General features: G+C 45.1%; 1 protein-coding gene across 8 annotated transcripts in view; it reads right to left on the bottom strand.

Moving 5' to 3' along the window:
* The window catches only part of MGAT5 (alpha-1,6-mannosylglycoprotein 6-beta-N-acetylglucosaminyltransferase), a 323,438-nt gene extending 297,108 nt beyond the window's left edge, over positions 1 to 26,330 (bottom strand). For 7 of the 8 annotated variants that reach the window (XM_019731135.3, XM_019731136.3, XM_019731137.3 and 4 more), the window contains exon 1: positions 25,955 to 26,330. The gene's annotated coding sequence lies outside the window, so the exon portion shown is untranslated. The remainder of the gene's footprint in view (positions 1 to 25,954) is intronic. The other variant, XM_074335513.2, reaches the window with a different exon arrangement.
* Positions 26,331 to 26,552: the final 222 nt, after the last annotated feature.

The following is a 26,552-nucleotide window of genomic DNA, read 5'->3' as shown; positions in this document are numbered from 1 at the left end:
ACTGCCATTCTTTTCCTTCGGTGAAGTCTCTATGAACTAGCAGTGATCTAAAATGTCAACATCTGCAGACAGAAGAGCAGTGTCACTGGCGGTGAACTGGACCGCTCTGCTCAACAAGATGCTCCTGCAAGATTCACTTAGAAATAGTACATCCTCGACCACCCAGATAATTATGCAAAATGCAGACATACTCCAACCCTAAATCTTTCCAAGCCTGGGTCTGAGAAGGCATACAGGACTCGGGAATCAAAGTATACAGGAGATGGAAGGGTAGGGTGTAGATTTTGCAAGACCCCAATTCACAACAGTCTCAGGTCCAGACTTCTGATACTTCCTTCCAATGGAGTCACAGAGCCTCACAGAGATACAACAATGGGGTTGAAACAGGAGATAATCTTCATATAACCTTGAAATGCTATCCCATTACCAGACCACACCACCTACAGTGTTCTATGCCTCCATATTTTTGTAACACCAAAATTGTGAAAATAATCTTGTGAAAAGCATGATTAGGTTGTATTAGGTTTCTTTGTGTTAAAAAAAAACATTCAGTTCTCACTTGTAAACATTTATGATTCCCTATGGTGTTTCTAAACCTAATATACATTTTCTCACATTTTAAATATATTGGAAAGCTCAAATTATGGAAGCAGCCCAGTTTTCTCTTGAGCGCTGAGAGGCTGACCTGTAGAGTAGCTGGGGATATACAGGTAGCTCCAGCACCTGTGTGGTCTCCTGGCTACCAGAGATGACGACTGGAAATTTCCTGGCACAGGTGGGTGTCAGGAGAAGCAAGAGAGGGAGGTCCCAAATTAACATCTCCTTGATTGGACCTCCATGTCTTTGACGTACTGCTTGCCCATTGGCAACCATAAACTAGGGGATAATTTACATGGAGAGCTTCCCTGCACAGATACACCAAGAAGGAGCTCAGAAAAATATGACAGATCTTGATACAAGGGTTTGCTTTTTCAGTAGGTAAAAAGCTCTTCCTCGTTCTCTGCCTCAATGGCCTTGCTGGTGTTTCTTTAAGACAGGGGTGAACAAGCTGCCATCCAAACCCTAGGAGGCAAGGGGAAGGAAACACGTACTGTGGACCATCTAGGTGCTTAGCCCAAGGTCAGGCACTTCACATCTTACGGCCTCTGTGCTGGTTGTATGGTTCTTCTGTTTGCGCCGCCCCATCTAGTCTCGGTCCTATTCTATACCCTGACCAGCTGACACCTGTAGACTATATCACCCATCATCTGAGCTCTGTTGCTTTCTGGCATCTCATTGGTTCAGCCCACCAGAGGCCCAGCAGGGGACTGGAGAAAGGAGGAGCAAGGTCGGGGTATTTCTTCCCAGCTCCCTCTCCCCTTGGATGCCACATCTTTGGGCACCATTCTCCTTGACTATAGCTCCCACTGGGCAGCCCCTCTCCAGTTCCAGATCTCACTGGGCTCCAGTAACTCCACTTCCTCTCCTGGCCCCTCAGTTCTAGTGGTGATATTGTTAGTCCCACGGGTGACCCGTGGTGCCTGGCCAGCACCTCTGTTTAACTGCCCCTTCCATTAGTAAATATAATTGCTTTTGCAAGTGAGATGGAATGCAAAGATGTGGGCCAATAAGCACGTGGGGGCATTTCTAAGAGTTTGTTAACCTGGATCAAGTACTCAGCTGAGAAGATGTAAGGCAAATTCATCATCAGTGTGGCCTTGAACCCAACTCCTAATCCAGCCAAAGGAGGGCAACCCTGAGGCATTGGTTCAGGGCCTCTAGACTTTTTCTTTCTGTGGTCGGTGCAGAGGGATTCTTTTTTTCCTTACCTGTTCTTCCTGCTTACTGTTATAATAGGAAAAAGAACTCTGAGGGGCGCAAGGAACCTTTCAAGCTCCTTTGGGGAATACCGTCTGCAAGGAGGATAATGGTAATAGCTACCTGTCGCTGACCTCGTACACATTTCACAACAGCCCTCCACGGAAACATACCATGTCTCTATCTGACAAATGAGCAAAAAGATTCAAAGAAGTTTAGATGGATAAGCAACTTGCCCCGAGCCCCACAGCCCAGATGGGCCTGACCCCAATGCTGTTCTTGCCTCTCCGTTGTACTAGTTCCTGAAAGAGGGAAATAAGGTTTCATGGTCCAAATTATTCCTGAATTGGGCCTAGAGGGATCAGGCTCCCTAGTTTTAGGCAAAGTCAAAAACACCTAAAAAAGAATTTTAACCTCAAGGACCAACCTAGCTCAGAAATTGATTACGAAAGCTCTCTCTGTAAGTGGAAAATAGCGTGTATAGCACGTCTGTATGGTATAGCACATATAGTATAATCCTATTATGGATATATGTGTCTATAATAATTGTTTATGCACAAAAATTGTCAGCAATACTTATCTCTAGAAAGGTGAGAGAAAGCTGTGTTCTTCTCTACAGTTTGAATTTTCTACCATGAGCATGAAACTTAATTTCTTACGTAAAGAAATCAGAAAGGAGGGAAAGGGGGAAGGAGGCTGGTTGCTTGGAACACACAGACCCATGGGTCTCAACCGTGATTACAGGTGCACACTGGGATCACTTACAATCACCAAAGTCCCACCCCCAGAAATTTGAATTTCAGTGTAGTCTGGCCTGGGCACTGGAGTCTTTAAGCTCCCGTAGGAGATTCTAATGGGCAGCCAGGTTGAGAACCATCCGTTAGTCCTAGTCCATTAGGATCAAATTTAAACCGAGTGTGAGGTGAAGAGGAGGGTCTTAACCTTTTGTATGCCATGGACCCTACCGGTAATCAGGTGAAGCCCCTGAACATCTCCTCCAAATACGTACACGCGTGGCGGAGCGGCAGATCATTTCAAAGCAAACAAATTGTACTTAGATTTAGCTATCCCTTATTAATACACCAAGTGACAAGATCTAGAAGTAGCTCTGTTATCTACCATCATTTTGCAGTGATGAATGTAAATAACATTTGAAGATACTTGTGAAAATGGTAATGTGATAGGGATTTATTGGTGACAAAGTCGGGATACTTCCAATATTACTTTGGTTTGTTGCCAATGTTCCTAACAGAAGAAAATGCCAAATTTCAGTTATAACTCATTGTACGTAACAGACGGGATTTTTTCACCATTCAAGCTGACAGACGCCCAGGTATAGAGGGAGGAAGAGAGGGTGCTATTAGAGCACCGAGTTCCAGAACTCACTCATCCCAACATTACAAGGTGTTAACAGAAGGGAAGAAAAAAACCTTCAACCTTACAACCTTACCGCGCACTAATTTCCAGTAGAGGCTGACTTTTTTTTTTTTTTTTTTTTTTTTTTTTTAAGTAACTCTGTAAGGCTCCTCCAAGACATGAAAAATTTACATTTCCTGAAAACTAACTACACTGTATATCTTAATTACAGCAATATTTTTCAAGTGCCACTTTATGTGAAAGGATCTCTGTTTCTTCCACTAAAAAGACTCAGCTGTTTTATCTGCCTCAAGACATCCATCATGAGTGCCAATATCTTGGGATTTAAAAGGAGGTTTTTTGAAACTTTCTAAGTGCTTAATCAATAGGTCCCTTTTCACATAGTGCTACGCTGCCTGCATAGAACCTGGATGCTTCTTTTCTCTAATCTGAATTTAAAATAGCAGTTCCCATGTACTGAGTAGCTATTATACTTCAGGGACTGCACTAGGCTCTCTTCCTGACTTAGTTCCAATGCTCCCATCCATGCTGTACTCTTATCCCATCTTAATAACGCAGAAAGAAAATGGTTAGGAACTTCAAAACAGGGCCTGATGTTATAAAATCACTGGGGAGGAGGGTGGAGAAAGAGGAAAAGAAAGCCCAAATACCTACATTAACATTGTGTAGAAACTCCAGTTATAAATGAAAAGGTACAGGCAGACCTCATTTTAGTACACTTCACTTTATTGTGCTTCACAGGCGTTGCATTGTTTTGTTTTGTTTTGTTTTAAAGGAATTGAAGGCAAGACCCTCCACCAGCAGAAAGACTCACTTTGTTGTGATACTTGGTATTAGTGTCTGGAACACAACACACAGTATCTGTGAGGTATGCCTGTAGTTATTTTTAACTAAACAATAAAATACTTTCCTGAGGTGGGGAAGGACCACCACACCCACTTTCCCTAGCAATAGACTGAGCTAAGGAACTCAAAGGCCTATATGTATTCATAGCCCCACACTTTCCTAGACTCCAGAATGACTTTTTAAACTTCACCCATTCTTCTTACATTCATAGAGTATTACAGCACTCTGATTAAATGCAGGAAAATCGCCTGCAGGCAGATGGCTGTCAAAGAAGCAGTGGCCAGTCCGCAGAGATGAGAGAAACTCAGCTATAGAGACAAGACACCCAACAGTCCTGGAAGCCTGACCTTTGTAATGTCATAAACAGGATGGGGAGAGTCCCCTGGCCCCAACATCATCATCTTCAAATAGGAAGGTTCCCATTCCTTCCTATTTGGGCTTTTGAAGGGACCCTACTCAAACATTTTGATTGGAAATGTTAGTGGGGTAGGGGCAGCTCATATTAAGGAATTGTTTCAACATTAACCCAACACCATAACAGAACTCAGGATGCCCCCTAAAACAGAATAAAGGCTGGGGAAAGGAACCCACAGAAGAGACATCACTAGGAAAAGAGCAGGCCAACCCATATCGTGGACATCTTTAAACCAGCCCAATAGGAAGCTTCAGTGATTCACCCTTTGTTCTTATCTGGCTCTTCCACCACAGGGAAATAGGGAACAGGTGAACCAACGCAAGAGGCAACAAGAGGTGGGGTGGGGGCATGTCCAGGAGGAAAAAGAACTGGCATTTAGTGAGTCCTAGCAGATTTAAGGGACTTAAATCACATGTATCATTAACTCCTTTCATTTTTCCCATAAATTTATCAGATAGAGAATCACCTCTCCGATTTCAAAATGAAACTGGATGTCAGAGAGTTTAAGCAACTTGTCAGGAAGCACAGAGCTCGGTCCAGAGAGTTGGGATTGGAAGCCAGGTCACCTTGGCTCAACACCGCACTCTTTCTGCTGCCCTTCACTCCTCAGATCTTGTGAGTTACTTTCGGCTCAAATTTCAAGGTTCAGGAAAATGGTATCCCAGGTGCCTAAAAAAACTCTTAGGTCATAATCTCTTGGAAGATGGGGGTGGGGTGGAGAGGGAGATAATTAGTGAATATTCAGGAAGTCAGAAGAGAAAAAAGAAGGCCTGGTTTACCCAAAAAAGGGGGGGGGGGATCAGGGGTGGGGATAGATTTCCAGAAATACTGACATTGGTGAATATTCTACAATGAATATTCACCAGATGGTTTGTGATCACTTTAAAAAGGTGATCCACAGCAAAGAGACAGTCTTATGCCCTTTCCGGAAGGTACCAGGAGACAGTGACAGAAACAGAGGAGACACACGGCTTCTTTTTCAGCAAGCCATGTGACCTGGTCCCCCACATGACATCACTCCCAAAGACGTCATCCAAGGAACTGTCCGACATGCCAAACCAGTGGCCTTCAGAACTACTATGGCCACACATCCCATTAGTACGTGAGCATGCACCCTAATAGATGTTAATTTATTTTAAAATAATAATCATGTAAATATTGCTGAAACCTGAGTCCTTAATTTTTAAGGGGAAAAAAATAAATATAAGCTACAGTTTTCATATTTTCTTCCCAGTACCCAAAGGGTTATCCCAAGTACCAAATTTTGGAAATCACTGATCTGGGCTTGCTACACAGTAACGACTTAGAGCCCAGTGACCTTCACCTTCATTCCACCTGAACCACATCCCTGACGTCTTTTCCAGCTCAGCTGTCCCAGTCTCCACTCCCAATACTGGCCTGCTCGTCCCATCTGCGAGTCCTGTCATCATTTCTTTCTATTTTCTTAGGATCCACAGCCTACTCATCTGAGATTCCTTTCCCTCCCTAAAGCAATTATTATTAATGCCCTCTTGTCCCACAAATCCTTGTCCTTCCACTGTCATCACCCAGCAAAACCCCCAAATTGGAGCAACAAACTCAGTCTCAGTCTACCTTCTCTTCTGCACTCCAGCCATTCTGCAGTACCTGGGAATGGAGACGAATACCTAGTAACCATATGAACATGGTTGCCAGGTAACTTCATGCCCTCATCTTCTGCAGGTCTTTTAACTTCAGGAACTCAATCTTTTTCTTGTCCTCAGTCAGCTCCATTTCCTCTTATCCTCAGCCAACGATTCCAAACTGGCACCCCTGCCCCCACTCTATTTCCAGGAGCCCCCCTGACCATCTTAACTCATCCATCCACTCAACCATTCTTCCATTCAGTCCAGCATTTACTGAGCACCCACTACGTGCCAGGTGCCATGCTGGGACCAAAGAGACAGGATTGACTCGCATAGCACTTACATTCTAGTAAACAACACAATGTCAAGTGTCGGGAGATGATGAAAATAAAGCCGGTACGTAACAGGGAGCAAGCAAGCAGGGGTCAGAAAATCCTGGTCATCAGATGTGACTCATTTCGCTTCCTGCCCACTTCTCCCCATTCCAATTTTTTTTTTTTTATTGAGGTAAAATTCATATGACATTGAACTAACCTTTAAAAGTGTACAACTCAGTGACATTTAGTACATTCACAATATCATGCGATTGTCACCTCTGTCTCATTCCAAAGTATTTTTATCACTCCAAAAAGAAACCTCGAAACCATTAAGCAGTCCTCCCCATTTCCCCTTCCCCCAGCCCCTGGCAACCACGAACCTGCTTTCTGTCTCTGTGGATTTACCTATTCTGGATATTTGCTATCAGTGGATCCATACAACCCCCTCCAATTCTGCTGACAGCTCTGCCTTGCCTGATTTCTTCCCTCCAGCCATTTACTCCTGCTGTGCTTGATTTATCACCTGAGGCATCAGGGTGATAGCACCCACTCTCCTGGCTTTCACCGCCACTGATGTAGGCAACACCAAAACCCACACTGACCCTGGCCCTTACCCTCCCGGCTCCCAGGCTCAGCCCAGCTCTGCACTCATGCGGGAGCACCTGTGCAACACATCGGCGGCCCTAGAAAACCCTGAACTCAACATGCCCAAGTTAAGGGTCACCCTCCCTCTTACCCTTCTAGCTAGCTCTCCCCACCCCCACCACTTCAGGTTCCCATGATCTCTTGCTGGGACCCCTGCCCCAATCGCACTGCTATCTGTTCTACCCTTCACTATAGCCAGAACGCCCCCTTTGAAATCTGTGTCCTTTTGAAATTAGTGTCCTTAAGCAGGAAGGGTCCCTGCTTAAACCCTTTCAGGAGCTCCCTCCACTGGTCTCAGGAATAAGCTGAAATGCCTTCCCAGGAAAGGCTTCTCCTGACCTGGCCCTGTCTCCAACAGCCCCTGCTCTGGAAGTCGCTGACTGTGAGGCAACACTAGAGTTAGCCCACACGGGCCCCTCTCTGCTTAGCATGCCTTTCCCACTTGATTCTCCCAAATTCAGCACACTTTTCAAAGCTCAGTGCAGGCATCACCCTCTCAAGGAAGGCTTCCCTGATGCCCCAGGTAGGATTCAGCACCCTTCACATTAGGTATTTATGGCTCTACCTTCCTCTTTAGGCTATAAGCTCCTTGAAGACCCTATTTATCTCATCCATCCATCAACAAAAATGTCCCGAGAGCCTCCACTGGGCCAGCCAGGTATGAAGAATACCAAGACAGACAAGTTTGCTGTCCTCAGGTAGCTGATAGTCCACCGGTGGAAACAAGAACCATGTGAAAGCCACACCCGGCATGGAAGCTGCACAGTGTGGGCTCTAGTGTCAGGCTCTGTGGGTTCAAATCCTGCCTCTACCACTTGTTAACTGTAAAACCTAAGACAAATTCCTTCTCTGTGCCTCAGTTCCCTCATCCCTAAAATGAGAACAGCTGCACCTACCTCATAGAGTTGTGCAGAGGATTAAATGAGCTAATAGATGTAAATCAATAAGAAATATCTGTGACATTGCCTAGCACATAATAAATGCTTTGTAAGAATTAGTTGTTCTTGTTATTGGAGCAATGGGATCATTTACGACAGGACCCCACCCTAGATGTGGGGTCAGGTGTTGCATTCACCTTCGTGCCCCTATGCCTGACATGTAAATACTCAGCAAATGCTTTTGAAGCCACACTGAGGAGCCCTGCAAAGGGTCAGTGGCTCAGCATCAAAGTCCTTCAGAGTTGGAAGTCATGCTGGATAACATGTGAGCCAATTCACCCACTTCTGTGGAACAGACGGAGGCTCACAAAGCTAGTTGATGGCACGCAATCAGCCCCCAGACCTCCTGACTTCCCAGCTGAGGTTTCCGGTCCTACTCCAAGAAGACTTTTATCACCCAAGACAGCTCTGCATCTTCCGTGGTCTCTCATTTTCCACAGTATAATGGCTGCTGCTTGCCAGCTAGGCCACCCCTTATATGCCCTTACTCCCCCCTTTCACGCCTCACCTCCAACCCTGTTTTGTTTGTTTGTTTGTTTGTCTGTTTTTCTGTCTTATGGCCTGTGGTTCTCTTATTTCCAGGGGAAAATCTGGCCCCTCAAAAAGAAGACATCAACCAGAGACTGATGTCTTCTTAAAAAGAGAGCTTAAACAAATCTCAGGGGCAGATGTAATGCTTCTTCCTCACCCCAAAGGTTCATTTCCCTCTTCTGGAGTTTAGTCTTTTTTGGGTGCTCCAAGGCTCAGAAGGCAGGAACCTGGGTGTAGAATGAAGGCCAAGTAACAGCTCTTCCTAAAAAGCCAGATCCCCAATTTCCAACCAAACACATCATTCTCACCCATCACCTGCTTCCTGCAGGATTCCAGCAGTAGCCTCTGAGTGACACACCATTCTTTGTCACCGCTGATGTGATGATGAATGACAATGCAGCAGGACTTTTTTAGAGGTGCGGTATTTAGAGTCCTGCTCTGTTAGGCAACTTTTGCTTTCACAGCTCAACCAGCCTAGAATGTGGCAAGAGAACATGACACAGGGAATAAATCCTGGCGTGAGTGCTGTGTGATGTTCTTTATTACTTTTCATGGTTGGGCTGTAATCTTGGTTATAAGTACCTTGAGCTTCATCAATCTTTGTGTCTGCACCTCTGCTGGATGTGTTCACACATGTGTGTCAGAGGCACACAGAGGCACAGAGGCACAGCACAAGCCAGAGTGGCCAATTCTGGGAATACAACATATTCAAGTGCTGGGATTTCATCTGAGCATCTCATGGATGAATGCCACACAAATCGGCCTTGATAATAACAGTCATGGACAGAGTGCTAAAAACAGAGGCCATGAAGTGCACCTACACCCTTTACTGTTGAGGGATTCATTCGATCACTCTGTATCGTAACAGCCACTGGCTATGGAGATGTTTGCCCTGGATACAAGATTTTATGAGTCTCACTTTATCTTTCCTGTAAATGCTAAAGCAGGCTCTTTCTTTTAAACAAAGAAATAGACAACCATTTTTTAGGAAGACAAAAACCATCTGCCTTCCCCACAAAATCCTTTCCACGTTTTTATATGAGAGAAGATCTCCAGCAGATGTTTCTCTTGCCAAGGGAAACTTTTACCTAGCCTTAGAGGAATTTCGCTTTGGCTCCATACCTAAGTGCAGAACTCATCTTCAGAAGGTTATTCAATAGGTGCCTTACTAATGCTCCAGTGGCTGAGGCAGCCTGACCTAACGCACCCAATGGAGAACAGGCAGCCTCTGGAACCAGAGATCTGAATTAAGCCCCCAATCCGCACCTTATTAGTAGGGGGACCATACATCCCGATTTATGCGTGTTATGCTAGCATAATCATTACTAACCCCCTTCACTCTCAAAAGTGTTCAGGATTGAATGATCAATTATGTGAGGTGTGATCACAAAATAAAGTGACTGTTTAAATAAAAAATGTTTATTACAGTGAAAGACACATTGCCATTAATCCCCCTCAAAACTACTCCCCCTCGCTTTGAACACGCTTATCCCATCGTTCTTGCCACTTTCTGAAGCAGTTCTGGAAGTCCTCTTTTGTGAGTGTCTTTAATTGCACTGTCGTGGTTGCCTGGATGTCCTGAATCATTTTGACTTTGGGGAAGAGCCAGAAGTTGCACAGTGCCAGATCCGGTGAATCAGGTGGATGAGGACACAATGTAATGTTTTTATTTGACAGAAATTGCCTATTCCAGCAGCAATGTGTGAAACGGAGCGTTGTTATGATGGAAGATGAAGTAAAGACACTCATGAAAGAGGACTTCCAGAACTGCTTCAGAAAGTGGCAAGAATGATGGGATAAGTGTGTTCGAAGCAAAGGGGGAGTATTTTGAGGGGGATTAACGGCAGTGTGTCTTTTACTGTAACAAACTTTTTTTTATTTAAACAGTCGCCATATTTTATGATCACACCTCGAATGGTCACCTTAAAATTATATGGGTCACTGCAGACAAGACACTTAACTTCTCCATAACTCAGTTTCACATTTGTTCAATGAAAACAAAGGAATATAATTTACAGGGTTTTCATTAGCATGGAATTAGATAGAGGCTTAGTTCCCAAGAGTGCCCACTGCTCCCCTGAATATTAGCTCTGAGCTCAAGAGGTCCACTTTTGAGGGGAAAGCGCTGCCCGTCTGTGAGATTCTCATCTTTGATTGTCAGTTTGAAGACAGGACCTGTATCACCTTTCTCTATGATAAGATCTATAAATGGTAATGGGATCTACCCATGTCCAGCAGCTGCGCAATTAATCCTATTGTCCACCTGATCAGGAGATGAATCACTCATGGATATTTAAACACCTATACGCTAGATCTTCTGGGCTTTATTTCCTCTCTCCACAAAGTAGGATTAAGATCAAAATTCACCCCAAAGAAACCTGTATGAAAAGTAGGTCAAGTGACTGTGGCTCACGATAGGGAGAGGGGCAGGATATCCTTCAAACTGAGTGAAAACATCACCCTTCAGTCAATGAATTTGTGAGTTTCTTACTTTCTCAAGCCAAAAGAATTGGCCTTCTGGATCCAATGATAGCACAGTTTCTCGATAAAAGGATCTGAGGTACCTCACATTAAAAAGTGAATTTGTAATAGTAATCAGCAGCTCAGGAAGCAACAGAATTTTGCTGTTCCCTTTCATAAAAAAGAGGAGATGCTGTCACTTCGTTGATAATAACCTTGTTACACACACACATGTTCTAATTAGTCTGACACCAGCAGTAACAATATCATGGAATGGGGCAGCTTCTACAACCATAAGGGAGTGGCTTTTACTCATTGAGAAATTTGAAAAACAAAAGTTAAAAATTTGAAACCCTTCAATTCCAATTCCAATCTTTGGCATATCTTTTGAAACAAAGAATGAGAAAAAGTATTATTCCCATTATTATGTAATACAGTTGGTTGTTCAAGGTATTAGAGTTGAATGCATAAAGATCCCTCTCCATGTTCAACTACTGAAGAATTCTAAAGAAAGTGTTCAGCAGTTTCATACTCCAAATACAGACTTAGAAGCTGTGAGAAGGAAAAAATGCACATGGCAGCAAAACAATGACTCCATGTCTGGAGGACAGCGGGAACTGAGCAGTGGGCTATCCTGCGGCAAACTCATTTCCTATCAGCAGAAGTTTCCAGACACAGAAAAGGGCTAACACCATTCCCAGAAGTCCAGTTATAGCTGTGGCACAACACCCTTTAGCTGGACTCACTGGGGGGCAAGGTAGCCACCAGGATCAACGATACACTGATGGAGCTGTCCATTTCCATCCCAAACCCCTGCCCCCACAAGCCAATTATAGCAAGTAGCAGGAAAACAGCCCCTCACCCCCTTTAGTCATCTGTGCAGCATATTTCTTGGGCAATGGGGTACTTTTTAGAGTTGTGTTGTGATTATGTAACTTTGCAGCATATGAAGAAGAAAACAGAAGTAGTTGGTCTGTATATAGGGAATTTTCTTGCAGAATATCTGTTTTTCTCCACTTGAAAAACTGAACCAGAAATCACACTTCTGTTTAGGATTCAGATAATCAGTATATTTTTGGCTTTAAATGCATCATGTATCCTGTACTATTCAATACAGCCTGCCCGGAGGAATGTTCTGACAAACTTGCCTCCTCGTATATAATAAAAGAATGAACCAACGGTGAATCAAGCTCAATTCTTGGACCATGTCTAAAACGAAAAAAAGACAATTGGAAATAAGCCCACACCCTTATCTGGCATCTCAGGGAAAGGCCAAGTCAGGAGGATAAACAGAAGAAAAGGGGCAGCAATGGGGTGGTAATGTCCAGAGCACCTCAAAATTCTACTCTATGATTTCTGTACCACCGACACCTTGGCAGGCTGTGAGGGCTACGGACCCCGTCTCAGGATTTTTTAAATGCATAAAATAAGTACATAGGATTACAGAGGAAGTCAGTTATATTTAACTGTGGTTATCAAAATATTCTTTAAATTATAACATAATAATAGTATGCTTACTTATTAATATATTAAATAACACCATCTAGTAGCAAGTATAATAACCACCATAATTTCAAAGTCATAATGAGTACTGATATTTCAAGATATCTTAGCCATCTATGAAGTGATATGAAAATATTGGATTTCTATTGGTGACAAGGTGACAGATAATGGTCACAGAGAATGCTAACATTACTGTGATTTGTGGCCAACATTCAAAAGTTAAGGAATTGCTCGATTTTGGTTAAAGGTTAGTGAAAATAAGGTGTAGTATTTTCCCATGCAAGCTCAGATGTCCTGGAAGCCCTACAAAGCAATGCACATGGAACTCATGTGATACTCTGATTCATCCCCCACTGCTACGGCTTTTGATGGTGAGAAGACTTAGAACCTGGCCTTGGCCCAGCAGGAGCTATAAAGCACATATATGGGAGCGGAAAGGGTATGCAGCACGGGGCCAACATCTCTGTTCCTTTTCTTTCACTCAGCTGCACCCAATGCATGGGCCACAGTTTTTTACTTCTTAAGTATTTAGTGTTAAGAGTACTTAAATCAGCAGAATCTTTAACTAGGCTAGGGGAAAATTACTTTACAAGTCACTTCCCCTGAAGCTGTATTCTAAACTCTATGAGCTCCCCAGCCCCAGACTTATAGTAAACTTCTAATACTCCTTTACTAGCTACAATCAAATTCTTAGATAACCTTCCTAAACACAATTTCAAACACATGTATTTACCACCCTAAGAGTAATATAAATGAGAATAAAAGAAAAATAATTTATAACAAACTTAACATGCATTTCAATATGCAATTTGTTGGGCAAGACTAATCTAGAAGATATAATGGGGACATTAGGTGCTTGTACTTTAATGTAAAATCAAAGAGTAGGTCAGGTACAAACGTGGATTGACACAGGTAATGTGTTGAAGCCATGGATGGTGTGATTTTTCAAAATAGCCAACACCTTATGGTAAATTTCCCATTAAAACAAATCACCATCTTTCTTCATCAACTGAGAAAGTCAATGCTTCCTTAAACCGTGCAAAATACTCCTTGTTGATGTGTACGTTAGGTTTCCAGGTTCAGATAATAAACAGGTTTTGTTTTTTTATCCATGATTATATCACAGCAGAACACAGGATATACTCCGGGGTGTAAGACTGTTCTACCCATCACAAATGATTAGCATCCCTGGTCCCCACCCGATAAATGCTAATAGCACCCCTCAATCACTGACCACCAACACGACTCCATAAATTTCTAAAACGCCTCCATAAGACATACGGAGCCAGCTAAAATCCACACTGCAGTTTCCACACGCTGCATACCTCTGGGTGATAAGCAAACTGGGCCACTGAGGTGACATCCCCAGGAAACTGGGAGTGGCATTACAGCAGCAAAATCAGTCTTCTTGGGGGGCTTCCCTAGTAACAAGTGCACTTCCCCAGAGTTTTGCCTTTGGGACAAGAAAAGCAGAAGGGAACAGAAAGGAGACTACAGCACTGAGTAGATGAGGCAGAGGGGAAGCAAAGGGGGTTTCTGGGGTTCCGAGAGTCTGGATCCCAGGCTGCAGGCAGCTCCTGGTTCCTGCTCCTGGAGCCCTAATGTGAATTCTCCCCTTTTGCTGAAGCAAGCTCCAGCAAGTTTCTGTTGCTAGTACCCAGAAGAGTCCTTATTAATTACACACGTCCAACCACCTGCAGGGATGGCCACCCACCTAAATTAAGTGGGAGCAGTTAACATCAAAAATGCTCAGGAGAACCTATTCTAATGTCAAAGAACCTACTTTATTTGGGGGATGTTTCTCAGATTTTACCTAAGCTCTTCATGCTGTACTTGAAGCCCATTAATTTTGATTCTGTTCTCACTGCCAATAAATAAATGGGCCAGTGACCATTCTTCAACTGGCATTTCAGATTCTACAAGACATATCCAGATCATTCTAAAGCTTTTCTGCCTCAGCTCCTTCTCATCAATCTCATTAGCCACAACACATAAATAACACTGTTGTCCTTTCTTGACAGGCTCGGAAAATTTAGGTATTGGAGAAATTTGGCCTTTAAGGGCCTAATTAGGTCTGAGAGAAAAACTAATTTTTTTCCAAGGTCTTTCAAACACCAAAAGTCCACGATTTAATGTCTCTAATCTTATGATGCTCAGAAATAATACCACCCGAATTCAGAAATGTGGCAATAAGGACCAGTTGCCAGGAAGATGCTCTGAAAGAAGCCAAGATCACTGTTTCTCTACCTCTTCTATTAATGGACTCCATTATGCCACAAAAAAGGCACTGCTGGAATCTCATGAATAAATAACTAGCACTGGAATGGAATTTGTGTCCACCTTAATTCCAGCTAGTTTCCACAAAGGAGCATCATTTAAATTAGAAAAAAGGAAGGGGAGGGGCATAATACTACCTACCATGGAACATTTTAGCACTGCTTGAAAAGCTCCCTATATAAGTCAATCAGATATAATGTTAAATAGCAAAAACTTAATTGTTGAATCTAAGTAAACAGAAAAGAAAGTTTGAGTATGACACAACTAAAGGGGTATTTTTCACATCTGCCAGATTTGTTTAGTGTGATTTCCATTGGAGTATCAGGAGAATTAAAGGTCACTTATTTGAATAGTGTCTCCTGTTTGGAGGGTCACAACTAACTGATGGGTTATGAAATCAATTCAGTGCAAAGGTCAGAAAACGTTTAAGACCCAGATAGTAGTAAGTACTTTAGACTTTGTAGGCCAGATACTCTCTGTCACCACTACTCAACTCTGCCATTGTAACTTGGAAGCAACCATAAATAATACATGAACAAATGGGAATACGTGGCTGTGTTCTGATAAAACTATTTTTACAAAATGGGCAGCAGGTACAGTGCTGACTCCTAACCTGCATTTTTTAAAGTAAATTAAATAGAATAGAATAGAAATCATCAGAGGACAACAGAGGTAGAAGGGTAGGTATGTTGTTTCATGAACTTTTCTCGCTGTTACCATGTTTCCCTGAAAATAAGACCTAGCCAGACCATCAGCTCTAATGCGTCTTTTGGAGCAAAAGTTAATATAAGACCTGGTCTTATTTTAATACACTATAAGAACGGGTCTTATATAATATATTATACTACAAGACTGGGTTCAATATAATATAATATAATATAATATAATATAATATAATATAATATAATATAATACTGGGTCTTATATTAATTTTTGCTCCAAAAGACGCATTAGAGCTGATGATCCGGCTAGGTCTTATTTTCGGGGAAGCACAGTATATACATGTATATGTGAGTTCTGAGTCAATTTCCAACTGCAAGTTGGGGGTCAAAAGCCACCATATTAGAAATAATAGTTTGAGAAAAAAACACAAGTTTGCTTCTGACTGAAACTGATAAGAATTTAAAGAACTTTTATGTTAAGAAAGAAAAAGGTGGTAGATCCAATGGGCAAGTTCTTCAGCCTAAAGTATAATCCTAAGAGAATATTTAAAAACATGACATTTTTAAAAAAGAATATTTAATTACAAGTAGTCCAAAATGATCTTCAAACGGACACCAAAAGTATTTCATATGCTATTCAAGTATCTGACATGAGCTGTGTAACAGTTAGCAACTGCTATATAACAAATTTCCCCAGAACTCAGCGGCTTAAAATAATAATCTTATTTCCACAAATCCACAGGTAAACTGGTTGGTTCTCGTAATCTAGGACAGGCTTAACTGATCTTGGCAAGACATAGTCAGAAAACTTCAAGCAGCAGACAGTTCAGCTGGGGGCTGGCTGGTCTAGGATGGCCTCAGTTCACATAACTTGGCTCATACCCAAGTGTCTGTCAGATCTCTCCATTAAGCTAGTCTGGACATGTGCTCATGGCGGTGGCAGGGATCTGAGTGAGCAATCCCAGCTGTGTAAAAGGCAATCAGAAACATGTAGGTGCCTGTAAACTGTTTACACAGCATTTGCTAACATCCCACTGGCCAACACAGGTCACGTGGTCAATACCGTTGGTTGGAGAGGGAAGGGAAGGGGACTGACAACAAAGTTACAAGGCAAAGAGTATGAATACAGAGAGGCATTAATCAGGGCCTTTAGTGCCATCAATCTACCACAGGCAGTATTTATTGTTTGTCATCACCTTGACAGAAGCAGAGAGATTTTACATTATTTTAAGTTTTCCCATTACCAGTTCTCCTTTTGTTTTTCCATGATCACTTCTGAAGCAGGAAGGCAGAGTGAGAAGAACGCAGGCTTTGCATAATGATGCCCACTTTTGTACCCTGACTGCACCACTTCTGGCTACATGACCCTAGGCAAGTTTCCCTGCACCTCCGTTTCCTCCTTGTAATGGCAGGACTGCTGACAACGTAAGCTGAGACATGCAAACATGCATAGCTCAATGCCTAGCCGCAGCAGAACTCAAGTCTTAGACACTGTGTTTTGCAAATGGTTGATTTGAATATTCAGTTGGCCCTCCATATCCACTGATATTACTTACATCCACAGATTCAAGCAACCACAAATCCAAAAAAAAAAAAAAAAAAAAAAAATCCCAGAAAATTCCAAAATGCAAAACTTAAACTTGCCACATGCCAAGCACTACACTGAATCTCGGTAAATGTCGTAACATGTAGACACACCCTGCTGTAGCCCATATATAAATAAAGGTTATATGCAAATACTTCACCATTTTATATACAGGACTTGCGCTTCTATACGAGGGGGGTCCTGGAATCAGTGCCTTGGTGGATACTGGGGGACAACTATACTCAAAAATATGAGGAACAAAGAAACAGGCAAATCTCCTGTAACAGTAAAGTTCCTCAACAAAAAGGAGTAATTCCTTTACATAAAAAGTGAAAATCCGTTTCTTCACAAAAGTTTTGAGGACTATAGCAGGCAGATAAGCAAAGGTGTTCACTTCTTAATCCCTGGAAACTGTGAATTGTTATATTACAGGACAGATGTGATTAAGTTATGGACTTTGAGATGAGGTTATCTGAATGGACCCAATCTAATCCCAGGGATCCTTAAAATCAGAGGACCTTTCCCAGTTGTGGTCAGCAAGCCAGCCTGATGGCAGAAGGACACGGAATCAGCACAACATTGTTGGTTTTGATTAGGGGAAGAGGCCACAAGCCCATGAATGTGGCTGCCCTCTAGAAGCTAGAAAAGATAAGGAAACAGATTCTCCCCCAGAGCCTCCAAAAAGGATGGATACCGTGATCTTAGCCAGTAAGACCATGTTGGATCTCTGAACTACAAAACGATAAAACAATAAATTCATGTTGCTTGAAGCCACTAAGTTTGTGGTTATTTGTTACAGCAATTACGGAAAGACTACATAATCTTGTAATCTTTATACTAAAGGTTGACAGTGAGGAAATAGAAAAGTCTCTCTTGAAGCCACTAGACTGAGAGAAAGAAAGTCTGGAACCCAGAGAACACTAACCAAGCATAGCATGAAAAATGGAAAGCTGTATCTGAGTCCGCTTATAGGGGCAAGTACAGAAAAGGCATTATCATGGAATAAGCAACTCATTATCATGGAAAATCTTTATTGCAGTCTATAGAAAAGTACAATAAAATAATTATCCTTACAATCTCCAAGCATATACTAAAGGGAGCCATGTTAGCAAAATCCTTCCACAGGCATTTTTCTAGAGACTTCATTTAACTAATGGCTCCTCCAGATCTGCAGCTCCAACCCTGATCACTCCCTTTCATAGGTAACATTAAAACAAGGTAATAAGCCCTAGCTGTGTGAAAGTGGACAGCGTACACACAGGCGAACACACACACACACACACACACACACACACACACACACACTCTCACCCATTGACTCACATACAAAGTCCCAATTTGTTGGGTTTCCTGAGGCCATGAATTATAATTATGTTCATGGTGAAGAGCGAAAAAATGTCAACAAAAGATCCACTGATTTGAAAACCAGAACTCTAAAAAGACACAACCAAACAGGACCTCAAAATTCGGAACACACCTAAGAATATTCTCAAGCACAGATTGAAAAAACTAGAGCAGATGAGTGTGCTGAGCTCAGCCACGAAGAGACACTAGTAGAAGAATCTCACAGATGCAGGAAAAGCCAAGATGCTTCATTTGACAGATGAAAAACCAAAATCATAGAGCACTAAACTGAACTACGTGAAGACATATAGCTAACTGCAGAGAGGCCTCACCCGCTGTAGTCGGAATTTACTCACGATGCCACCCTGCCCAGCTGATTGTGTGACTGGGCGTTGGGCCCTGTACAAGGCAACGGAGCTCCCCAGTGAGCTCTATAGGCCTTTCTGAGAAACCCTTGGGGCCGGATACATCTTTTTAACGAACCCGGGAAAAATCTTTCCCTTTCTGGAGCTCAGTGGACATCAGAATAGCAAATAGGGAATGGTGAACCTCTAGAAGAAAACGGGTCACATTTACCCAAGAGAATGATATGTGTGCACACTAAATAAGGTACAGTGAAGGATTAGCTAAAGAGTGCCACCTTTACATCCAGCAAGCACAACAGTGAGAAATCGCATAAGGGGAGGAGGGGGGAAGGTATCGTTTGTAGTCACTGGAGATGAGAACTTTGTTAAAGAGGAAAGGCCATCCCGATGGTCAGAGGGGCTTGAAGCTGTGTTGGCAAAGGTCTCACAGAAGACTGGGGACTCCTCAGTATTGGGCAGGGGATGGAGAAAAGTGCCCCTTTCCCGCCAAATCCCCACTTGGTGCTGCCTCTGACCTTGGTGGCTCTGAAAATTTGTGGGGGTGGGGGGGAGGGAGAGAGAAGTACACTAAACAGAAATACTAAGAAAAGTAAAGGAAAACAGAAAGATCATCCTTAGCGTGAGGCAGAGACAACGCCTTCCTAAACAAAGACGCATGAGAGAAAAGAATTGGTCATTTAGAAAACTCCTCATTGGCAGGAACACTAGTAAATAAAAAAATCTAGTAAATAAAAAAAAAATTAGTGTTGAAAGTAACAGATGGTTAAAGAAAAAAAGCAGCTGCAAAGAAATTGATATCAATCTCCCCGTTCTTTTAAAGTAGTTAACAGTGAAGTTGATGAAGGTATGTAAACAGAATTCGGCAGCGTGTGGCAGTGTAAGTACTTCGCCACTTTCCCCAGGGCGCTGTGCCACGTAACCACAGTAGCCATGAACCTGGTCATCTTCTGCTCTTAGAATGTCAATTTCCCAACGGAAAAAAATAGTTTCAGTTGAGAAAGCAGGTTATTTCTAGGCTGAGAAGTAAGGAGAGAGGCTTTTTACTCCTAAACACACAAAAATAAACATCCCCCAAAATAGTGATAATAGAGGGCTAGTTCTTCATAGGTAAGCATTTCAACTGTCTACTAAACAGAGTCTGCCAGCAAAGGGAAAAGCAACTTGAGTTTTTCCTCAATATTTTTTCTTTGTTCAATAAGGAAATTTCACTTCCCTATTCTACACCTCCTTTGCCACATATATGAGATTATACAGTGTTAGGACTTAGCAGAGCTTTGGAGCTCATTCAACCCCCTCTTACTTTTCAACATAAGAATTGAGGCCCACAGTGGTCACATGGGCTGAATAAGTGTGTTCTTCACTTGCACGCTGCCTTCTAACTGAACTTAATTAAGCTCCTCTGTGTGGGCCCTGACCAGGCCCAGACTTTAACTTCTTGAGCAGCTAAGGACTATGTATTAACCTGAAACTTTCAGCGTCAGGAATAGGTGAGAGCACGGATGTGCCAGATGCAATCCTAGTCATATGAAAGGAATAAAAATTAAAGGAAATGGTGCTCATTTGTATGCCCAACAGGAACATTCCATGAAGTACGATGATCCGTGGTCAGAGAAACATTTTGCAGGGCCTCAGCAATCTTCCTAGGATTCCACAGATATTGTGGGTATGTCCCCACCAGCCCTCTATTGGAACAGTTAAGGAAGAGCCCTGACACATCTGCCAGGTCTCCCCTTGCTCACACCATGCTCCTAAAGAAAGACATCAATGCTGAGAGAGACCATGAGCCCTAAGACAGACAGACAGACAGACAGACAGACAGACAGACAGAGATTACTTAAGAGAATTTCAGAGTGAAACGTAAATTCCATCCCAGTCTGTATCCTTAAGACGTCATACTTAAAAAGGGACTTGAGAAAGAGAATGCTTTGCTTAAAAGTACGTAAGTTGCTTAGACTCTCCCATTTGGGGCGAGTGAAGGAACTTGGACACACTCATTTGCTCCCCTCAAGATTCCAAGGTTAAGGTGGGTGTGAGTATACCCAGGAATCCAGGAATGGGAGGGACAGATGCGAAATGACCATCATAATCTCTTCCTGGATCCTCCCTATAAACAAAGCAGAAATCTGTTATCAGTTGTTATCAACTGTTCCTGTGGGACCAAAGGTCAGAATTGAAGGCCAGCTTTGCCACTGCTGCCTGCAGGTAAGACTTGGAACAAGTCCGTCCACCTCTCTGCACCTCCATGACCTCAGCAAGAAAGAGCAGGGATCCAGGGGGATCTCCCTGAGGTCCCTTCCAGCCCCAGAGTGTCTAAGACTCCTCTTGACTTTCCTTGGAAGGGTGCTGGCTAGCATAGGGTGAAGTTCCTAGCCTGAATGACCACGCATATTCCAGCTAACATGCACCCTGGACCTAGACCACCTGGATTCGAATCTTCACCCTGCCACATGCTAGTGGTGTGTGACTTTGGCCAGGTTTCATAAACTCCTAATATCTCAGCCTCCCTACCGTGTTTCCCCCAAAATAAGACCTAGCCAGACAATCAGCTCTGATGCGTCTTTTGCAGCAAAAATTAATATAAGACCCGGTCTTATTTTACTATAAGACTGGTCTTACAATATAGTATAATATAATATAATACCAGGTCTTATATTGATTTTTGCTCCAAAAGACACATTAGAGCTGATTATCTGGCTAGATCTTATTTTCGGGGAAACACGGTATGTATGAAGTGGGAATGACATTAATATTTACCTCAGCAATGCAGTGAGGAGTAAAAGAAATACAAAAGGAGCATTTGCAATCATGTCAATTATAGAAGATAGATTTTGTTCCATCACCATCTCTCCTATTTTCTCGCCCACGGTTCTTGACATTTCTCCAAGACATGCAGTCTTTACGCTGATCACCAACACAACACACTCCCATGGGTGGACTGAGACATGAAAGGGATCCAAAACTATTATAGAGGAAGGCTGTGCTGTGTAGGGTCCTTATAAAAAGCATCTTACCAGCATGACAGGACTTATAAGCTGTCTGTGCTCAGAACCACAACATTAAGGAGTGCGTTTAGACAGGAGTAGGTGGGCGGCACACGTTCCCTCAAAATCCAGCCACAAAAATCAAAGAGGGATTCAAATAAGTGAGGCTGTTATTATTCTAGGGATAACCTTGAAGTGCTGACTTTTTAAAAAAAGAACTTGCAACCAGTACTTAACTCTTATAAGTAACAAAGTAGTTGGATAACCCCCCTCCTGAGTTCCTGGGCAACAGGGTAGAGAAAAGGTCCTTAGCCATCCTGGGAAACCACCCCAGCTGGGGCCAAGGTCCAGCAGGCACAAAAGCAGGCATGCCAGTGGGGCTGACAGTTTGCAGGGAGAACTGCTCCCACCAAACCCAGCCGCGAGAGCTTACCCCCCCTCCACTTGCCTCTCCTGATGTTTTCTGAGGCCAAAGGGCCCAACAGGAAAGCCCCTGTATTCTTTCTGGAGGTTACTTGTTCAGACAAGAGAGCTGTGGGATTTTGAAGAAATAGTGTGATTCCTCCAACCCCTCTCATGTATACATCCAGCCTTCCAAATGTGACAAAGTTGGGGAAGGATGCATTTCACTGTGGCAAAGAAAAAACAAATAAATAAAACAGCTCAAGTGGGCAAACACAGCTCAAGTCTCAACTCTTCCAGCTGAAAACATGGTTACAGTCCTAAGACTCCTGGGACCCACATTGGCGGCTTTCCAAGAACTATTAGTTTGCATTAACACATTGAAAGAGAAGGTCAGATAAATTAAAAGTGAGAAGGTAATTTTGAAGAAGGACATCTTTATACCCAGCACCAGCACAGAGTGTAGCTCATGGTGGCTACCCAGTAAACACTCAGTGCATCTACCTGCAACTGGCCCAGAGGTCATCACAACTGTGCTCGGATTTTTGATGTTGACACAGGATGCAAGAGAGTCTAGGGACATGGCTTAGATTAGAAACTTTAAGAAGATGAGGTTGGGGAGGTCTTTACACAATTTCAAACAGAAATTTTAAGGTTTGGCCACCTTCTTGCTATTAAAAGGGACTCTATACATCAAAGCAATTATAAACTTTAAAGCCAGCCTAGTAAAACTTGCACTGACAAGTACCCAATTTATTTCTGACCCAAGCCTCTCAACTGTCACCCACGTGGTACTCTCCCCCAAACATAAAATGATTTCTAGTCTTTTTCTTTAAGTTCTTGGATTCTGAAACACATACACCTTCCTTCAGCCAAAATGACCCGTTAACCATTCACCTGTCACCAGGACTCTTCCCCAAACTTTGACATCTACCATAACAAATCCCTAGAGACAATACTCTTGACAGCACATGCTCTCCTGAGACCTAATATAGTAACATCCACAAAGAATGCCATCCCCAACCACTACCCCACCTTCCCAGAGCCAGGAGACCCCAGACTCACAAGGAGGAGGGAATAAATATGAGTCTCCACTACTCATGGGAAGGAGCAGAGCAACTACCTGCCCAGATGACCCAAGTTTTACAGATGACTGCCCTTTGCAATTCTCCAGACATCTCTGTAGGGCACACTGGTCACTGCCTGTCCCCTGCCAAAATCAAACTGAAAGTGACTCTGCATTGACTTTGATCCCAAGCCATGTGGAGCACTAGGAAAAGTCATGTCAAATGACAGGGTGAAATCTAGAAGAGATCCTAAGGAGTCACACCTCTCAGGGGAGTGGCCACGGGCCTTCCCCCTGGGCTAGGGTCATAGGGGGACTCGGGCATTTCAATGCTTTGGGAGACGAGCTGGGCATAAGGCTGGTTGGTTATTTTTAAACTGAGAAAACTGAATGGGAAGGGGAAAAATTTGAATTCCTATGATCTCCTGAGGTCCCTTCCAGCTCCAAGATGCTACCAAAGAACACTGCATATGCACGTACATATGCCCATGCTTCCTTATAAATCCCTCTATGGATGCGTGACTATATATAAACATGTACTGTATTCTCACTTTCAAACACAAAGCACTTGAAATGCGCACTGCTGAGGAGATGCAAAAGCCCATGAGAGGCTTTGCAGCATTGGCTAGCACACATAGATGCCACTGGCAGATCTGGGTGAGCCCCCCAGCTCTGCTGCCACTGCAGTCCGCCTTAAAACCAACTGGCACCGCTTGTGTAGGTGCAATCGCTGCAAAGCCCCAAATCAGCACTGCAGACTCCTTTCTCCTAGTGGCTCCAATCACAAGTGTCCCAGACCTGAGAAGGAAGGCTGGAACAAAGGGGATGAAAGAAAAATCCCAAACCTTACATCCGGCACCCAGCTCTGCCCGAGTCTGGTGTGAGGGAAAGCAACCTCCTTCTCCTCTTCTCCCAGCCCCTAAAAGGGGCAAAAAGTCACCGCGTACCTGCCGTTCCCCATCACCTGGTTTTTTCAGGGCCTCTCCACTTCAGACTGACGACAAGGACATGAGCTTGGTAACAAGAAAACTAAAAAGGCCTCTAGAAAGGGGAGTTTTGCTCTAATCCTAACAGCCAAAAATTTGAGAGTGCCTGTCTCAGCCCTGAGCAATAACAACAGAAAGAATTTGTAGGAAAGAAAAAGGGGGAGGTGAAAATTCATGTATCAAAACAGATCAGTGATGGTTTGCTCATCGTGAAAAACTGTTCTGTGACTTTCTTGAATCAAAAACAAGGGAGTTCTGATCCTGGGACAAGGCTCAGGATGTGAGTGACACAGTGCCTAACATGGGGGGGCGTGGGAGGGTCATTTCTGGAGTATAAACCAACCAAGTTGCTCGGGTCTTTACAATGAACGAGGGGCAAGGAGCACCAGCTCCTCTCTTTAGAAAGAGATCCTACCTCTAACACTTGGATTCCAGTGTTTACAAGTGCAGTGTTTCCATTCCACCGAACCCCACACAAATCTAAGCTTTCCCCTTAACTTCACAGCCTCATAAGCGCCCAACCTTCCCTGTCTGAGCCGCCAGAGCTGGGTGCAGAGAGCGGCGTCCGCCTTGGGCCAGGCCTGGCAATAAGTGCCATGAGTACCAGGCCCTCGACCTCTCCTCGGGCATTTCTGAAAACCAGTGCATCGCCTGGTTCCGGCACCCCCCAGGCACCGAGCACCCTGTAGGTGCTCCAAATGCGGCTGGACAATGCAAGCGCCACCCCTTCCCTCTACGGCGCGGTAGCTACGAAACCATGGCATTGTGTGTGACAGCGAGTGTGTGCGCCAACGTCCCCGTGCTCACACACCCCCTTCCACCCAGTGTACTCGCCGCGCGGGGTCCGCGCGCGTGGCGAGCGCACAGCCAGCGGGTCCATCCGGCAGGCGGTCACACCGCCAGGCCTCTGGCCAACCGGCCTCGGACCTGGCCTCGGGGAACGGTGGATGACATGCACGCCTCCGTTCCCAGTCGCGACAGCGGCTGGCGAGAGATTAGTCTGGGGCCGAGCAAAGGCGAGGCAGGGGACCGGGACGCCCAAGGGCGACAGGCAGGCGCCGCGCCCCCCACTCGCGCGCCCTGTCGCCCCCAACTTTGCGAGCTGCGGGCCGGGAGGGGGCCAGGGCGGCCCGCGACTCGGCAGGAAGTTCCCAAGGCCGCACTGAGCATGCTCTCGGGGAGTGTGTGCGCGGGTGTGGGCTCTACACTCCCCGCAGCCTCTCCCGCCAGGCAGACTAGTATAGCGCGCCTGCGGGATCGCGGGCCGCCGGCGGTCTCCATGGGGTGGGGGGCACCGCTGGACTTCCCTGGTCCCCCGGACAAGAGTGCCCGCCGTATCCCTCCTTCCCTGGAGCCCGGTACCAACCTCCCTTCTTCTTCCTCCCCACTGGACCGTGGCTGAGTCAGCCCTGCAAGCCCAGGTCCAGGGGACCCCAGTCCGGCTCACGTCCGCAGCGTAACCCCACTAAGCCCCATCCGCGGTCAGAGCGCCTATCTGCTGCCATCCCTCGCCGCTCGCCTCCAGCCCGCGCAACCAAAGCCTCCTCTGGACAGTCCCTTGAAAAGACCACAAGCCCTCTCCCCACGGGTCCTGGGGGCCTGCAGCCTCCCTTGGGGAGGGGTTGTCCCGGGCAGGAGGGCGCCTCAAGGCGCGTCCCCGACTACACTCCCAGGTCCCGCAGAGCGGCCGCGACCGGGGCACCCACGCAGGCGGCGGAGGGGTGGCAAGCGGAAGCCCCCCGCTGCGCCGCCCTCAATGTTGGCTCCCCGCGCCTTCCGCGGTCCGCTCTGCGTGCATCTTTCCACGGGGATGGCGAGCTTCGAGGCGATCGCCCCGACCCAGTGGCTCTCACCTCTGTGTTGGGCAGCAGCAGCAGCAGCCGGGAGCGCCAGTCAGCCGCCGACCCTGTGGGGCCCAAGGCGCGGCGGAGCACGGAGTAGCGGCGCCCCGACCCTGCGGCGCGGGCACCTGGGCTGGATCGCGCCCGGGGCCGCCGCGGCAGCCGCAGGGCCGCCGCCGAGCTGGCCGCTGCAGGGACGGTCTGCAAACTCCCAGCCCTGGCGGGGCCGCGCGTGGCGCGTCCACACTCCGCCCGGACGCGGCAGAGACACTCCTCGCGGGCTCAGCCGATCAGGGTGGGGGCCTGTCCGCAATTTCTTCTAACCCTCCCCTATCCGACCTCTCCAACTTCTCCCCGCTTCTGGTCTCGCGGCTCTGAAAGGCAGGGATTCCGGCCAGGGACATTCAGCAAACTCCCCGCCCTCCCCGGCGGAGCGCTCAGCCAATTCGGAACGCCCCAGACTCTCAGGGGCTGTCTACAAACTATCAACCCTGTCGGAGAGGACTTCAAACCGCTCAATTCCGCAGCCGAAAGGGAGGAAGAAGCGAGGGAGACAGTTTGATCGCGGCCATAAATAATATTCTATTAAGGTCAGGGGCAGTGTGCAAAT

This window comes from Rhinolophus sinicus, chromosome 17, assembly GCF_057876585.1.
Source record: "Rhinolophus sinicus isolate RSI-liver-muscle chromosome 17, RSI-T2T, whole genome shotgun sequence".
NCBI lineage: Eukaryota > Metazoa > Chordata > Mammalia > Chiroptera > Rhinolophidae > Rhinolophus > Rhinolophus sinicus.
Note: the sequence above shows the minus strand (reverse complement) of the source record. Positions and strands in the feature narration are given on the sequence as shown.